The sequence below is a fragment of the Gorilla gorilla genome, chromosome 13 (genome assembly GCF_029281585.2).
Source record: "Gorilla gorilla gorilla isolate KB3781 chromosome 13, NHGRI_mGorGor1-v2.1_pri, whole genome shotgun sequence".
NCBI classification, from domain to species: domain Eukaryota; kingdom Metazoa; phylum Chordata; class Mammalia; order Primates; family Hominidae; genus Gorilla; species Gorilla gorilla.
The window spans coordinates 55,368,006-55,385,980 of NC_073237.2; the positions used below are offsets into that span (position 1 = coordinate 55,368,006).

Sequence of the window (17,975 nt, forward strand, 5' to 3'; positions counted from 1 at the left end):
GAAATAAAACAGATCACATTCAAACTGAGTTAAATGATAGGAATGTGTTTCATCTCACATAACAAAAAGTCCAAAGGCCAGAAAGACTCTCATTGTAGGATATCAGGATTTTTGCTCAAATTTTCTGATTTCTGCTTTCTAAACTCCTCTTCATGGTTTTGTTTTGTTTTGTTTTTGTTTGTTTGCCAAGCTGGCTTGCTCGTGGTCACCAAATGGCTCCCAGTAGGAGCAGAGACAACTTATTTCCTTGCTAACAGACAGTGGGAGTCAACACTAACCCTCAACCACGCCGTGACTAGTCTGCCCCTTTGATTTGATTAACATTTCAGATCTTGTGGCCACCACTGGACCAATAACAATTTTATGTAGGTAAATAGGTATTGCCAATTTACAATCAGAAACTAAGTTTCAAAGACTTGCTAAACCACACTGCTAGGAAGTAGGAGAGCTAGAATCAGAAAGCAAATTCTCTAATGCCAAGTCCAGTAATCACAGCAGGGCCATACTTTTTTGTAAATAAGATTTCAGCTATATATATATGATGTTTATAATTTATATATAAATTACTTTAGCATGTTTCTAATAAAATCATTTTTGAAACTTAAATTTGAATTTACCTTTATTTAGGAAATTGACTTGTATAGTTTAAATGCTCTGTGACTCTAGGCATATTTCTGAAATATTTTTAAAATTCTATTTAACCTATTTATATTCATCTTTCCAAACATGGTGATCTGTGGCTAAAACTTTCTCTAGGTTTAAATTGATCTTGGTTTCCTTTATAACACTTTTATCAGTTCTCACCATTTATATTTAGTCTGGTCTTATTTTCATTCCTCTAATTAGCGCTTCATAGCAGCAAATCACTGCATGTGAATTCTACCAGTAGAGATGCATTTTACAGACTTTGAGTTTTCTGGTTAAGGACTCTGGTGTGTACCATAGGGAATATGGGACAGCAATTGCATTAGAGATTTTACTTAAGGCATCTAACAGGTATTTTACATAACAGAAGTTTATACTAGGACCCTGAATAAGAGAATGTGCTTAAAGTTCTTCCAGGTTTTCTAAAATAAATCTTTATCCCAGCAATAATACAGGAATAGTATAGAGCCCTTCCTTAAGGAATCAACTTAGTTTTATATATATATATATATATTACAAAGTACCCTAGGTACAACTAGTCATTCTCTCCTCTTTCTTTTTTTACCTAGGGGATGATATTGTGTCTCCTTGTGCCCTCATCATCAGGGAAGCCCTTCGGCTCTCAGCCGTCTTTCAATCTAAGCCTTGTAGATAACACTTGACCTGCTGCTCACATATCTTTGGTACTATATAAATGTTTAATCATAAAAATCATAAGTTATATCTTCCTGCCATGGCTGAGAATTTCCTGAAAAGTCACCCAAGTTGTTATGATGAATCTGGAAGTAAGAGGCCTGACCTTAGAATCAAAAGCAGACCTTCCATAATGGGATGCATGTAGGAGCCAATTAAGAAGTTCTGTTCATCTACCTCTTCTTATTTGAAGATATACTATATGCAGTCATCTATCTCAGGGATAAATCAGATATTTTCCATTAAGGTAAGACACTGATTATGGACACTCTTAACCCAAGGGAATCATAAGGCATCTATCCACTTCATTTTTATTTTAGAACATGTGAGAATTTCAGACCAGTTTAAAACTAACTCCTAAGTTTGCATTTGAGCTGATGTTCCTCGGTAATCCAGCACATCGAAATGCCAAATCTCAGGAATTCCAAACCGAGTCACTAAAAAATATTCATGGAGAAGAAATTAACTAAAATTCTCGAGAATGACTTGACAGCAGCAGAGAAACAGTAAAATACATGGTACGCTTCCACGTCGCATGTGTCCTCCAGGAGCTTCGTCAGTTCTAAAAGTTGCTTGAATTCTAAGTGAGTCCATGTTAAGTAAATGAATAAAAGAAAAAAGAAAAAAAACCTATTTGACAGAGGGCTACAAAATTGCTCACATAAGGGTTAATTTCCAGTGAAACTTTAAATGGACACTTAGGGTACAAAAATTAACCAAACTTATTTTCTAAGTTTGGTTTGATTTTATGGTGTATGTTTTCAACCCAGTTAATTGCACGTGTGTGTTTATAGCCTAAAAATCTCCCAGTGAAAACTGCAAAAGATTAAAGAAATGCAAAGCCACAGTGCTAAGTGAAATTAAAATAATAAGTGAGCTCAACCAGATATTTTTAAAAGACTAAAAAATATAAACCTCAAATTTTATTATCAAAAATATAAGTAAACCTAAATGCACACTTTTACTCCCTTATACATGGTTAAAAATTCCCAGTAGCCTTTTTGTGTTCTTTCACTGCATAACACTTATTTGAAATTATTATTTTTCTAGATTAGTCCTGCAAAAGTCTTGAGAGACTCCAGTGTCAAAAAGCTTGATGCTATGCAATTCCCTGCTCAACGTCTGATAGAGTGGTGAGCCAATTATTTTCCTGAAGCTTGTGTGGACTGGAGCTATCATAAAGAAAAAGATAAAAAGTAGAAATACAGAAAGGGAACATTCATTCATTCAAAAATCATTTATTGAGTATCTGAAACATGAAAGGAGTGGTGACAGGAAAAGGAAGCCAGAGTAGACTGGAAGATTAACTCAGCAGAAAAGAAAAATAGGCTGGGCATGGTGGCTCATGCCTGTAATCCCAGCACTTTGGGAAGCCGAGGCGGGCAGATCACCTGAGGTCAGGAGTTCGAGACCAGCCTGGCCAACATGGTGAAACCCCATCTCTACTAAAAATACAGAAATCATCTGGGTGTGGTGGCACGCGCCTGTAATCCCAGCTACTCGAGAGGGTGAGGCAGGAGAATCTCTTGAACCTGGGAGGCAGATATTGCAGTGAGCAAAGATTGCGCTATTGCATTCCGGTCTGGGCGACAGAGTGAGGCTCCATCTCAAAATAATGACGTGGAGACAACACAGATGACAGGTGTGTAAGAGTGTCAGTGCACTCCAGCTGAAGACGACCACCAGTCAAAGAAGTTGAGTTTAGTGTTCATTGCAGCGTAGGAGAACACAAGCCATGGGGAACTATGGGGACTTTAGTAAGGGAGTGATAGGATTTACTAATATTATAGGATTTGGGCTGGTGTGAAGTGCTTTGGGGGAAAGTGTAAGGAAGTATGGCTTTGCTCTGGATTAGATGCTTCCAGAAAGTGAAGATAACTCTGCCATTTGGTACTGTAATCTTATTCAGAAGGAAGAAAGGCTGAGTGAGGTAAAACTGTAATTGGTATAGAAGTAACAATTACACATATTAACTAAGTTGGGGGATGCTTGGTCATTTGTGGGTTTTGACAATGTTATTATGTTTTTGTCTATTCTCAGACATGATTAGGGAGTGATCTTGTTTGTATCTAGATCTATCATGGTCAAAGATTGACCTTGTCTGATACTGATATTCCATGAAATTGTTTATGTTCAACAGGAGAATAGCAAGAATCAGCTGTGAGAGCCAGGCCAGTTGGTAGCAACACCAAGGCCTGAAAGATAGTAGCAGGCCAGGTCCTTATCAGTTGTTGCTTTGCTCTTTTTTAGGGGGAGACACATAAAGATTATGGTAAGGAAAAGACCAAAGAAAAATTGTGAATATTTATGTATTGCATACATATTACAAGACAGGAAATATGCTAGGTGTTTTGCATGCATGATTTCGCTTAATATTCACAACAACCCTATGAATTAAGTACTATCTGAGTGCATATTACCTGTAAGGATAATAAGACTTAGAAAAATAAAGTTATTTGTTTAAAATGGCATAACCGTATAAAGTAGAGTAGGGATGGGATTAGAATCCTAGACCTGTCTAACTTTAGAGCAAAATTATTTAATCATTCCTTATAAAAGAGTGTATGAACACAACATTGGTACCTTAAGAGATGAGTGTCTCCATTAAATTAAAAGGTATATCATGGCAGAGATACTGTGTTGTTCATTTCTGAATTATTTCAGAGCAAGGAGATTTGTGATTTACTTAGAATGGTGTTTAATAAATATAAAATGATCAATTAGATGGATGGAACCAAATATGCATGCTTGATCAGACATGACTATTTCATATAATTTCACTCTGTGTCCCAGGAAGTAGGAAGAAACCTTAAAATATTGGTGATAGTAATTACTCATGTTTTGGATCGTGTGAGTTTCACAATGTACTCCCACATATTTATTCTTATGGGCAGATAATTCTCTTATCTTTCATATGAGAACATTGAAGGTCAGGTATGCTAAGTCCTCACATAAGTAACAGGTGGTCAAACATGGGCTAGAATCTTGGCCTCCCCATCTTTATGTCCAGAGGACTATCCTCCAAACGGTACAGCCTTTTATCTTTTAATTCTTCAAAATAATTTAGGTAAGAGAAGAAGAGTTTAGAATTCTCAGATTTTTAAAATATTTTCTAAATATCAGCATTTATGTAGCATTTGTATTTAATAATAATGAAACTATGACCAGTCTATAACTCTGTTTTCACCCCTACTTTTTAGGTAATTGTCTTTTCTTATTCTTGACAGCCTGTAGCTGTTTCAATCCTTAAGCACTATAAATAATTTACAGCCTATGTATACTTCCTAAAATTGTCTTTGTATACACTTTTTTTTTTTTTTGCATTTAAAAATGTTGATGGCTGAGGAACACTGCTAGGGTCTAGCTAAAAGCAACAATACCACAGACTCTGTGGGAAGCGAATGCTCCATTCAAATGAAAGGTTTCAAGTTGTGTAATGAATTGAGGAAAATAAAACCAATACTTTAACAAAAAGTACCAAAATTTCAAAACTTTGTGTTAATATCAACACACTGAAAAACGTACTGAAACAGAGCAGCACAGTCCCTACTTAATCCCCAACAAATGTCTTCCCATTGGCTTACTACGGATATGACCAATTGGCCTGTATTTAGACTAAACTAGATATTCTGTTGATAGTGAACACAGTTTCTATCACCTAAAGCATGTTTCATCTTTTAAAGCATCAATTCTGTATTTCACAAACAGAATATTTTGATTTATTTTCCAAACATGTTTTCAACTAAATGTTGTTTGTGAATTATGTAAACAGCATGCTGAAATTGAGATTCCACGTAAGTTACCTTTTTTTATCCAAGATGTATGCTCAAGTTTTCATAGCTTTGAGGGCTAACACCATGTCAGCTTAACAATTTGTTTGTTTTAAAAGTTGTATATATGGGTATGTATGTATATGTGTGTGTATATATATATATATATACACACACACACACACGTATATATGTATTCATGTAAATATGTATATATATACACACACATATATGTATACCATAGGTATCTGTACACACACACACACACACACACACACACATAGGGTTCAACTGGTCCTTGATAATACTATTTGACTCCTTCACTGAGTAGAATGGAATAACTAAAACAAAAAAGTGTCACTGACTTACTAAAGATACAAACTTTATAAGCTATAGAATCCATACTAGAACCCAACTGCATTGATGCTCAGAGAAGCATTTTGTTCCACATCCCCTTTTAGTAATAAGCAAAATGTTTATAATATTAAGAGATAATATGCAATGTGCTATTAGAACTATTTTCCCACTATCGCTCAGGATCCCAGCGCCCTATTTCAACAAGTGAAGTCAAACCCATATAAGTATACTGACCAGCTCCTCACTTCTTATTTGCCTTTGCACATTCCTCTTGTCTATCTCTACTTGATAGAGCAATACAGTCATGTTCTGCTTAGCAATGCTTTTGTCAACAACAGACCAAGTACATGACAGTGGTCCCATGAGATTATAATGGAGCTGAAGTTTCCTGTCACCCAGTCACATCTCAGCCATTGTAGCACAACACATTATTCATATGTTTGTGGTGATGCTGGTGTAAACAAACCTATGCACTGCCAGTTTTATAAAAGTAGAGCACATAAAATTATGTACAGTACATAATTGATAGTGATAATAAACGACTGTGTTACTAGTTTATGTATTAACTATGCTATACTTTTAATTATTACTTTAGAGTGTACTCTTTCCACCTATAAACAAAAAGTTAACTGTAATATAGCCTCCGGCAGGTCGTTCAGGAGGTATTCCAGATGAAGGCATTGTTATCATAGATGATGGCAGCTCTATGCCTTTTATTCCCCCTGAAGAATTTCCAGTGGGGACAAGATGTGGAGGTGGAAGACAGTGATACTGATGATCCTGACCCTGTGTAGACCTAGGCTAATATGTGTGTTTGTGTTTTAGTTTTTAACAAAAAACATTTTTAAAGCATAAAGATTATTTTTAATACAGAAAAGCTCGTAAGATAAGGGTATAAAGAAATAAAATATTTTTGTACAGCTGTACAATATGTCTGTGTTTTAAGCTGTTATTACAGAAGAGCCAAAACATTTTTAAAAAGTTTATAAAGTAGAAAAGTTACAGTAATCTAAGGTTAATTTATTATTGAGAAAAAATATTTTAAAATAAATTTAGTGTGGCCAAAGTTTACAGTGCATATAAAGTCTACAGTTGTGCACAGTAATGTCCTAGGCCTTCACATTCACTCATCACTCGCTCACAGACTCACCCAGGGCAGCTTCTGTCCTGTGAGCTCCATTCATGGTAAGTGCCCTACACAGGTGTACCATTTTTTATCTTTTAGATGATATTTTACTGTACATTTTCTATGCTTAGATATGTTTAGATACACAAATACTTGCCATTGTGTTATAGTTGCCTACAGTATTCAGCATGGTAACATGATGTGTAGGCGTGTAGCCTAGGAGAAATAGGCTATACCATGTAGCCTAGGTTTGTAGTAGGCTATCCAACCTAAGTTTGTGTAAGTACACTCTGTGGTGTGCATACAATGAAAAATCGCTTGACAACACATTTCTCAGAATGTATTCCTATCATCAAGTGATACATGAGTGTACTTACACATTTATCCAAGTTTACAAAACAGGAGAAGATTATATGTTGTATTTGCCCCCTTAAAATAGGCTTCAAATAGCATAATTATCATGTTCACATGCAGCTTTTTCCTCTGCGTATGATTTTTAAAGATTGTATCTGACCTTGAGTAAAGCAATATTCATGACCTCAATTCATTACTCCATATCAGTGATATTTATCAATCAGTGGATTCTAATTTAGCATAATTTGCTACCAGAAATAAAAATATAAAATATTTAAAATGCAAGCTGGTCACTCATTTTTATTTACTTACATTCAACTGAACGTTTGTATATGGAATTTCATAGTCAGGTCATATGCCTTTAAATAGACAAGCAAAACAGAGGAATGGAACATTCTGTTGACAGGTAAATGTGAATCAATCTGGTTTCATTCAAAGGAAAATAATCAAGCTCTTTTCAAATAATATAAAATGCAAAATGATTGCAGGGTGGAGGGGAGGGGACCTTATCAGCTTCTCTTCTCAGAGAAATGATTGCGATTTTCTAGCTGGAGGAACATATGCTGCAGCTTATCTCGTGACTTCTCTGCAGTCTCTGATATTTATTAACGGTTGATTTTCTGTAGTTGCTCTTCTTTCCCTTCTTCCCTCCTCCAGTGTAAATTAGTTTTCCCAAATCTATATCTAGCCTTCATTTTCTTATCAGTCATGGAAAAAGGATGATTATTTCATTATTGGTTCTGAAGAGTCTTTCATATTAAGTGGTGCAGCTCTGGTTTCAGGCAGGCATTTAATGGACTCTCTATTTGTTTTATTGTTTGTCTCATCATCTTAATCAAAGCCCTCTGAGACAGAGTCTTTTGTAGTAACAAACAAGAATAAAGGGAAATTATGAATTGTTGCTTCCACAGAAAATGCAGTATTCATTAGAAATTTCTGTTGGGATTAAAACCAGGCTGACTTCAAACATGTAAAAACAATTATAGTCACCTATGAGAAACCTTTTAATCACTAGGATACCTGTCTTCTGAGTCTCTCATTAGCCTACTACCAAAGCAGGTCCCTCGCTTGGGGCTCATGCTTCACTGTATTGTCACAAGATAGCTAGTGGAAGATTTTCAGCTCTCAAGTTTATTTTTTTGTGTGAGAACTGCACTCCTGCTTTCTCCCAACACTTTATAATTTTTTTCTTACAGCTTTTTTATCTTTGCTATATAAAATTTAACATTAACTCTCTGATTTACTGAACAGACACTGTCCTAGATTCCTGATATTGAACAACTATGAGAAAAGTGTAGGTGTCATGCTCTCATTTTTAGATTCAGATGACTCAAAATAGCCTGAAAGTCCCAGTCTCACACTGTCCCTGCACTCCTTTGATCATATTTTGATAAATTTTTCAGAAGCAGTACAGGAATTGGGTTAGCTATTTAAGTAGAAGTCAGTTTATATTGGGGCAACATGAAAATGGTCTAATAAAAATCCATGTTTCTCCTTAATGGGCAAATCAAATTTTCTGTTATTTGCAAAAATCAAAGACACACAAAATACCCCCAACATTCCAGTATCCTAAATACTGATTACTATTAATAGTATGTGTTTAATTATATCTTAATATTTTATTTGCATTTAGAGACGCTTGCTAATACCTATATAAATTTTATTAATTAATTGATGCAAAAAGCTAAAGTATAAACTTGATTCTTACATGGCTTTTGGTTCACATAGTGCACCATATTTCAATGGAGCAGTAAATAAAGAGTTACAGCATTGCTTTCAACTTCAGATATGGTCATCATCAGGCATCTCTGACATAATGTTAAATGTGTTTGTCATATTGGGACAGTATACTTAGATAGGGAAATACTCATAAAATGTATTAGTTAACTATTGCTGCATTACAAATTATCCCCAATATAGCAACTTAAATCAGACTTTTCTTAGCTCAGAGTTTCTGTAGGTCACAAATGGAGGTAGCTGCATTAGCGGGGTGCCTCTTGCTCCAGACCTCTCACAAGACTGCAATCAGGGTATCAGCCAGGACTGGAGTCATTTCAAGGATCAAATGAAGGAAGATCCACTCTCAAGTTCACCAACGTGGCTTTTGGTAAGGCTCAGAAGACCCCTTCCTATCTCATTCACAGGATTGTTGACAAGCCTTCAGTAGTCTCTGTCGTAAGCCAAAGAAATTAACCTTTTGCCACATGGGCCCTTCTATAGGGCTAGTCATCATGTGGTAACTGGCTTTTTCCAGACCAAAGGCTCCAAGAGACAGAATGTGACATAGCAAGCAAGAAAGAAGCCACAGTCTTTTTATAATCTAATCGGCAACTTGCCATTACTTTTGCAGCATTATTTTTGTTAGAGGCAAGCCACTGGGTCCAGCCTACATTCAAGGGGAGGAGGTTACACAAGTGTATGAATGCCAGGAGAAGAGAATCTTCAAGATCCATTTTTGAAGCTATATATGACAGTTCAACATCTGAACTCTATGGTTCAGCGTTCTCTCACTGCAGAATAGGGTCACTGTCTCCAATAGTCCCCCAAAGTCTCATCCCATTAATTAGTCAGGATGCACTGGGTTATGAGACAGTAGTAACTCTAAAATCTTTGTGACTTAGAATAACATAGTTCTATTTCTCAATCACACCACTTTTCTATCATGGGTTGATATCATAGTACATTTTATGCTGCTGTAACAAAATACCTGAGACTGGATAATTTGTAAAGAACAGAAATCTACTGGCTCACAGTTCTCAGGGCTAGGATGTTTAATGACAAGGTGTTAGTGTCCTCCTAGGGCTTTTGTGCTATGTCATCACATGGTGAAATTCAGAAGATCAGGAGAGAGAGGAAAGGGGCTAACTCGTTGTATTAGTCCGTTTTCACACTGCTGATAAAGACATACCTGAGAATGGCTGGGGAGGCCTCAGAGTCACGGTGGGAGGTGAAAGGCACTTCTTACATGGCAGCTGCAAGAGAAAATGTGGAAGAAGCAAAACAGAAACCCCTGATAAACCCACTGGATCTCATGAGACTTATTGACTATCACAAGAATAGCATGGGAAATACTGGCCCCATGATTCACTTACCTCCCCCTGGGTCCCTCCCACGACATGTGGGAATTCTGGGAGATACAATTCAAATTGAGATTTGGGTGGGGACACAGTCAAACCATATCACTCATCCTTTTATCAAGAGCTCACTCCTGCAATAACTAACCAACTCCCACAATTAAAGCATTAATCTACCAGTGAGAACAGAGCCCTCATGACCTAATCACCTCTTAAAGGTCTGACTTTCCTAACACTGTTACAATAGGGATTAAGTTTCCAACACATGAACTTTGGAGGACACATTCAAACCATAGCCATTGGCTACATATTCTTCTCATGCTGTCCTCACTCAGAAAGTCTCCAACATCACTGCGCCAGGAGCGAGGAAGGGGCAAATTATCACTGGCTATTAAAGGCTTCTGCATGGAAGTGACATGTGATACTTCTGCTCAAATTACACAGCCACACTAATTTCAAAGGCACAAGGAAGTTCACTTTGACCATATTCCTGGAAAGATGAGAAATGGAAATATCAATGAACAGCTCAGAAAACAACCTAATGGGTAAAGTAATATATTTCACATCCACCTGAGTACATAGCAAAATAATAAAGAGCCAGATTTTGATTTGTTTATTCATTTCAAAAATATTTACCATTTATCACTGTATGCTAGGCTTATGCAAAATGCTGAGGACAAAAACAGAAAAAAATAAAAGCAGTTCCTGTCTTCTGCTTTTTCAGTATAGTGGGCAAAGAGATAACCATATAGACAGTTATAAAATAGAAATCATTATAAAGTGTTAAGACATAATAGAAGCATCTCATATGGATTTAAGGAGAGAAGGGATCAGAGAGGACGTTTTGTAGTAGATAAACCCTGATGGGTTCTGAAGGATGTGTAGGAATAGACCAGGTAAGAAAAGTGAATTAATAAAATTTCAATGTTTATTTAATAAAATGAATTTATGATGAGAGTCTTCTGGATTAAAAGGCCTAGATTCTTCTATATCTGCAGTTAACTACTACGTTAGCCCCATCAAATCACTGAGCAACTGTGCACCTCAACTTCCTCATCTGTGAAATGAGGTTTAATTAGATGTTGTTCAAGATCTCTTTCAACTATAAAATTCCATGATTTTTCCTGACTCTAGAGGATATTTTTTCGAAAGCACCTTCTATGTGATAATCATAAGATAATTACCTTATAAAGCAATCACTTACTAAAACAGCTCAGTGAACACTTATGGAAAATTCCTCATACCTGAAAATAATGGAATTGTATTCCCATCTCTTCTGATACATACCATGTTCAAAATGGATTACAAAAAGAAGAATAAGATGTAATTTAGAATAGACTGATATTAAGTAGTTCTTCATGGCTAGCTTCTACTCTTGTGGTCCTTGTCATCTTTAATTCACCACCCTAGGAATTTCTGATGATTTTCATGTGTAAAGAGACTCTTTCCACTTTATGTGTTGGTTTTGTTTATTTGCTTGTAAAAAGACTCCAAGACATGCATGCACACAACACACACACACACACACAATTTATTTTGCACTAAAATTCTGTGACCAGGTTGATTTCCACTCTCATAATTCCACAGAATATCATGTCTCTCATTAGATCCTGCAATCCTTCAAGGATCTCCCTACTTCCAGGGAAAATCCTTAAAAGTGTTGTTAGAGTCTTTACCACTCATGGCACAACCATCATTCTTCTACCAGTCAACTGAATCTTAGGTCAGGGGTCTTCCCTTTTCTAGTCCAAGCCTTCACTCCCTCTCTCCTCTTTCACTAACCAAACTTAGACTTTCAAAGCAAATAACTTCTACCAACTATTGGCAAAGATGTTATACAACAGAAACACTCATATATTGCAGGAAAAGTATAATTGCTACAACCACTTTGGAAAACAGTTTGGCATTATCTATTGAAATTTAACATATGCATAACCAGATGATCCAGCAATTCCACTCCTCATTATCTACAACATGCATACCAAGAAATATCTACAAGGATGTTTATTGTGGCATTAATTGTAATTGCTTTAAACTGGAAATGACCCAATGTCCATCAGCAATAGAATAGTTACAAAAATATGGTACTGTATATTCATATATTTGACAAATTACAACATGAATGTAGCCAACAACCTTAATGTTAAGGAAAGAAGGCAGACACAAAAATAACATGCAATACTTGATTACATTTACATAAGGTTCAAGGCAACTCTAAACCATAGGTTAGAAGTCAAGATAGTGTTTGTTTACCTTTGGTGAGGAGGAAAAAGTGAGTTTGAGAGTAAGCATGAAGTATGTATTACTAGAAATGTGCTATATCTTGACGTGGGTGGTGTTTACCCTGATGTTTCTTTTGTATGATTCATTATTTATGTACTTTTCCATAAGTGCATTATATATTGATTTTTTTAAATTTAAATTATCTCTTAATTTAGTTGAGACAAAAGGACTCAGGATTCCAAGAAGTCCTGCTTGTTCTTATAGTGGTGTCACATGGAAACACACATACATACACAAACACACACACAACATAACACAACACCACAAAAAAAAACTCTTATTCTTTAGTCATGAGAGGTACAATTTATTTGCCGTTTTATATATTGTTCACTGCAATGTGGGTTGCAGTAGTATTTGTTGTTGTTGTTATTAACACAGCTCCAAATCAGTCTATTTCACAAGAAACCTATAAGGGATGACATTAGAACAAGGTTGAGAGCGAGAGAGAGGGAAAGAGAGGGAAGCAGGGAGGGAGGGAGGAAAGACAAGCTATGCCACTTAAGAAATCTAACATGTTTGCCAAGCAAAGCTTAAAATCACACTCTCTTATTCATCTGTCTTGGCTTTGTATTGTACAAACTGCACATAAAAAAGGGACTTGACAATTTCATAAGACAGGTACCTTTAGGTATTTCAAAACTTATTTTTTCCTGGAATTTTACTTACCTGGTGTTTAAGGTAATGCAAAGGACTATCTTTATACTTGAATCTGAAAATCTGAGTACAATGACTAATGAGAAGTATGTGCAAACAATTCTAAATGAAAGAGAATGAAAGCTTCCTAATGAAATCTCTTTAATATGTAATTTTAAGCTACTTTAAAAAGTCACAGTTGCTTGCACTAATGAGAATCTGTTTTAAAATTACATGTTATTTTGATAATCAGAATTTTGAGGGATGCTTTAGAATAGGGTTAGCCGCAGAAATAAAATTGATAGGAAGTAAACTTTTTTCTAACTTAGAGTGAAAATCATTGCAATATATTATGTAAAATAAATTTCAGTGTTTCTGTTGAAATACCTTTTTCAGGTGTGAAATGTTTTAATTATTATATTTTATATAATACTCATGAGTCATATTAAAATTTGGAAATTTCAGTTTATAACAGAAGGGATACCATATAGTAAATATAAAAAATTATTCTAAGCAAATCCAAATATTTTTATGTGTAAGAATATATACATCATCTAGATAATTCCAGTTAGAAAATAGAAGATTATGATCTTTTAATGCAAAACACACTAAATGAAAGGCTATTTCTGAAATGTTTGTTATTTCTGTGAAGGTGGAAAACTGGGTTATGACCAAAATGAATTGGAGCCTTCAAAACTTCCCATGCATACACACATATGTATTAGGATACGTGTGTGTGTGTGTGTGTGTGTGAGAGAGAGAGAGAGAGAGAGAGACAGAGAGAGAGAGACAGAGTCTTGTTTTGTTGTCCAGGTTGGAGTGCAGTGGTACCATTACAGCTCACTACACCCTCGACCTCTGGAGGTCAATCGATCTTCCCACCTTAGCCTCCTGACTAGCTGGGACTACAAGTGCATGCCACAATGCCCAGCTAGCTTTCTGTATTTTTTGTAGAAATGGGATCTTATCATGTTTCCCAGGCTTCATGAACATATACAAATACTAGAAACTGTATCTGGTCAGATTGTGCCCCACCATGGACAGATCTTCCCTTTAAAGTTATGAACTTCAGCTCTTACAGTTTCCTCAGCCATAACAAACAGTCTGAATTCTGGCAGACAGCTGGGAAATGAAAGAACCCTTATTATTATTTCCTCCTTGTTCATTTCTTTCTCTCCCCCAGATTGAGCATGTTCCATGCACTAGGGTCTGCCTTCTTGAGCCAAATTACTTGCTGAAAATCCATTTTCTTCTGTTCATGAGAATTTATCATCTATTTTTTCTCAATCTCCAGAAAATAAAATGGGACTTCTTAATAATTTGCCATTTTTAATCACAGTGGAGAAAGCTTAGTTGACCTAGACATTATGCATGGCTTAGAAAGGATTACAGTTTTTTTTTCTATTTCTCACTGATGTTAAATAGTTTTTGTTGTCTCCTCTACCAGATCGACAGATAACTAGACTGATAGTTGTACTCTGAAGAAAGGCACTTGTGTGGTGGTCTGAGAGGCAAAAGAAAAAAAAAAAAAGAAAAAAATTATCTAAAATGTCTATGAAAACCTGTAAGAGGTGTCTTTAACTAGTAAATCCAATGCATGTTTGCCTGACACTAGAGAAATGCTTTATTAATATATAGACATTAATGTGAGTGAACTACAAATTTATTAAAGCAACCATAAAATCTAGCCTGAAGGTGCCATTCAGCAATCATCTAAATGAGTAATGGAATAGAGCCTGAGGATTTTCTACTTCAGATCAAAAGGCAGTTGCATGTCTAGCAGCAAAAGTTTCCTCTTCATTCCTCAGAAAGGAAGCCAGGAGATCTGATCATCTCCTCTAAAGTCGGTTGCTTAAGTAGGGCTGAAAGTAAAGGAGGTAAATCTCTGAAAGTTGACTTCTGCCAAGCAAGACTAAACTTAACCAGCAAGTGGACAATAGTAAAGAGAGATAGATGGGTGAGACTTTTGGAGAGACCCTTAGGAAGTGGCCCCAAACAGGTGATTGGTTGCCTAAAAGGAATCATTGAATAGACTGTGTTTGACTCTAGGGGAAAGGGAGAGAAGTGTCAGTAATGAATACATGGAGGCATGCTGACTGAGATTTGATATTGCTTGTCAGATGTCTCTATTTTTGTCTAGACTTCAAAAGCTGTTTCATTGTAATATGTGAAGAGCAGAAGGTCTTGGATTCTGTGATTGGTTATTGTTTTGAAAAGGAAAGAAAATTACCTTTCATTTTCTCTCCATTGGCATTAAATCCAGTAGAGGGTCAAAGGACATTCCAAATCACCACGACTACAGCAAGGAGCTTCCAAGCCCATTACTTCTGACTAAGGTTGTGCAATGCTCTCAGCGTCTTACCTAAAACCCACAAACAGAGGCCTATAAGAACAGTTTTGCAAGCATATTTTGATGTGTTCCACTTGCTGTGAGCTCTTAAGCAAAATCAAATTTTACCTTTAGGTATTTACCAAAGGATATTTTGGAACCCGTGCTAAATGAAGCCTTATGTTCCTTATTCCTGAAGGAATAACTATTTAGAATAATAGTTCCTATGAAATTTTCATGATACATCTTATCACATAAGATTCAAGTTATTTTAAAAAACAGAGAGAGGGATGGTAAGTATATGCTATTTTCTGTGTCAAGGGCTCAGCTAAAACCTCAAACAAGACAAAACTAGTTGCTGTATCCACGGGGTACCATAGTTTACAATCTAATGAGGGAAATCTAATAAACCAAACAGGCTAAGTGCTATAATAAACACCCACCCTTTTAATGGCTTAAAGAACAGAAATTTAATTCTCATTTACATAAAACGCAGTGCCAATAGATGTCCTAGTCAGGGCGAGGTGATGAATGCTCATCTATGTAACACTGTACTGTGAATAGACCTTATTAGTGGAAGTGAGGGGTGATCCTGAAAGCTGTGGCTGGAGAATGATGTTCTTTTTGTCTTTGGGACCTTTCTCCTTTAGGTCCTTAGGGATTTAACCTATAGGTAAGAAACATAGAATGAGGATCATATGCAAGATGTTCTTAAGACTGTGTTCCATGGTGAGGAATGTAGTCACATCTAACTACAAAATGTAGTCTGGCTATGTAACAGAAGGAAAAGCGAAATGTTTTGGTGAACAGCTAGCCATTTTCTCCAACACAGGGTGATGTGATAACGTGTGATAGGGAAGGATGCAGAGCTTGTTGGAGCATCTAGGAGATTCATCTAACTGAAACTTAGAGGGAGCAGGGTGTCAAAAAGTCTTGCCCCATGAGATGACAACTTTGCTGGGAATTGAAGGAGGAATAAGAGTTTAATATGTTAAAAAGAGTTGAGAAAAAAAATGTGCTAAACAAAATAAAGCAATTGTGAAAACAATACAAAAATGAATCATTAAGGTAGACTTCAAATCTTGTACAAATTATTCTGTTGAGAAATTAAGACATTGTGCCTTTTTATATGTTTCAGAGGTGTGGATCTTGTTAAATTAATTATGAAATTCTTAAACATAGATGTAGTGCTAGTAAGATGGAATTTCCCATGCTAATTTGTCCCAGAACGAGTAGGATAGACAAGGATTTGCTTTAGCTTGGCTGCCAAGGTTTAAGTGCTCCCCTTAACAACTTAGGGGCATTATTTATTTAAAGGACAAAGGATGGATATTCTGAAATGTATTATGTAATTGTAGGATGTAACAGACCAAGATGTTTACTGGACTTAATGAAACTGGTGTTGTAAGAAGGCAATTTAGCCATTTTATGGTGGACATGTTAGTTTCAATTCAACATTTTAAAGGGTAGTCAATATTCTGCTTTATAGCCTGTAAACAATAGTGATTTCCATGTTGGTTTTTGTCATTTCACTACTTCAATTAAAGATTGTATTTCATAAAATTGATACTAGTTTCTCATTAACTAGCTTACTTTTTCTCCTCTCTGCCTCAATCCCCACTAAAAAATGGGGTGACAGAGTATATCTTAAAGACAATGTAGGGATTAAAATATTTTTAAAATAATTGTTACTTTCTATCTTTATAATTAGGTTTTGAACTTCTTGAGGCCAGGGACTGTGTCTGAAAACACCGACGGTGGCTAACTCAAGGTGAGTCCACAACCACATTTTAACCTTTTCCCTTCTCTTGGTCCTAATACTTAATACAGTAACTGATGTATAGTTCAACTCAATGAATATTGGTTAGGATGGATGGATGGATAAAATACTCAAACATTTTACTCTGTTTACCTAATATTGAGTTATTCTTTACTATAGATTTTCCTTTATAATGTATTAATGACAATAGAATAACTAAGAAATCTGTCAATGAGAGATTTATTTTTCAGTTCTGAATTATATATGATGTTAGGCCTAAACGTGGGGGGAAATCTAACAATGGGTTAAATTTCTGAATTGAAGCAGCAGATGCCTATAGATTTAAATGTTGATTGAATTTAGCTGCTGCTGCTATGAAATTATTAGCCCTCGGTGGTGGTCTCGCCTACATACTTTATTTTGGCTCTTTTGGAAGCTACAAAGCTATTTATTGTTAATGAGGGAATAAAGTGAGAAAACAGATTAGTGAGTAGATTACCGAATTTTTTAAAGTCGAATCTTTGTTAAACAATAACAGGTTATGATTTAATGCATTCAGTTCTCACTACTTTGTGACAAAATTTTTGCTATTAACACAGCTTTGTTTCATTACATATCCCTTCTCTAATATAAACATTTCATCTATCATAATAATACTTTTTGTTTAAAATCCTCTGCCAAGGACATTTTTTCCTCACCCATTGCAGTTTAATAGTGTGTTTCTAATCCTACAAAGATAATTCTTTGAAATAAACAATTCCCATATTCTTTCTCTGAGATATTTGATCTATTGGCTTGTCATTCAGAGACTATTATCTCGTAATAAACTTGTGGTGAATAAGATAAACTGAAATGTTTTAAAATCAATGTTTCTAAATACAAACTTTCTAAATAAAGTCTGTGAGGTTTAAAAGTTCCTTAGCATGCTCAGATCTCTTATCTGCTAAAATTT

The 17,975-nt window shown here is 35.6% G+C and overlaps 1 protein-coding gene across 41 annotated transcripts in view; it reads left to right on the top strand.

Annotated features, from left to right (window-relative positions):
- Positions 1–17,975, top strand: part of PTPRD (protein tyrosine phosphatase receptor type D) — a 2,298,568-nt gene that overhangs the window by 1,406,116 nt on the left and 874,477 nt on the right. For all 41 annotated transcript variants that reach the window (XM_055350539.2, XM_055350541.2, XM_055350534.2 and 38 more), the window contains one exon: positions 16,976–17,035. The gene's annotated coding sequence lies outside the window, so the exon portion shown is untranslated. The remainder of the gene's footprint in view (positions 1–16,975; positions 17,036–17,975) is intronic.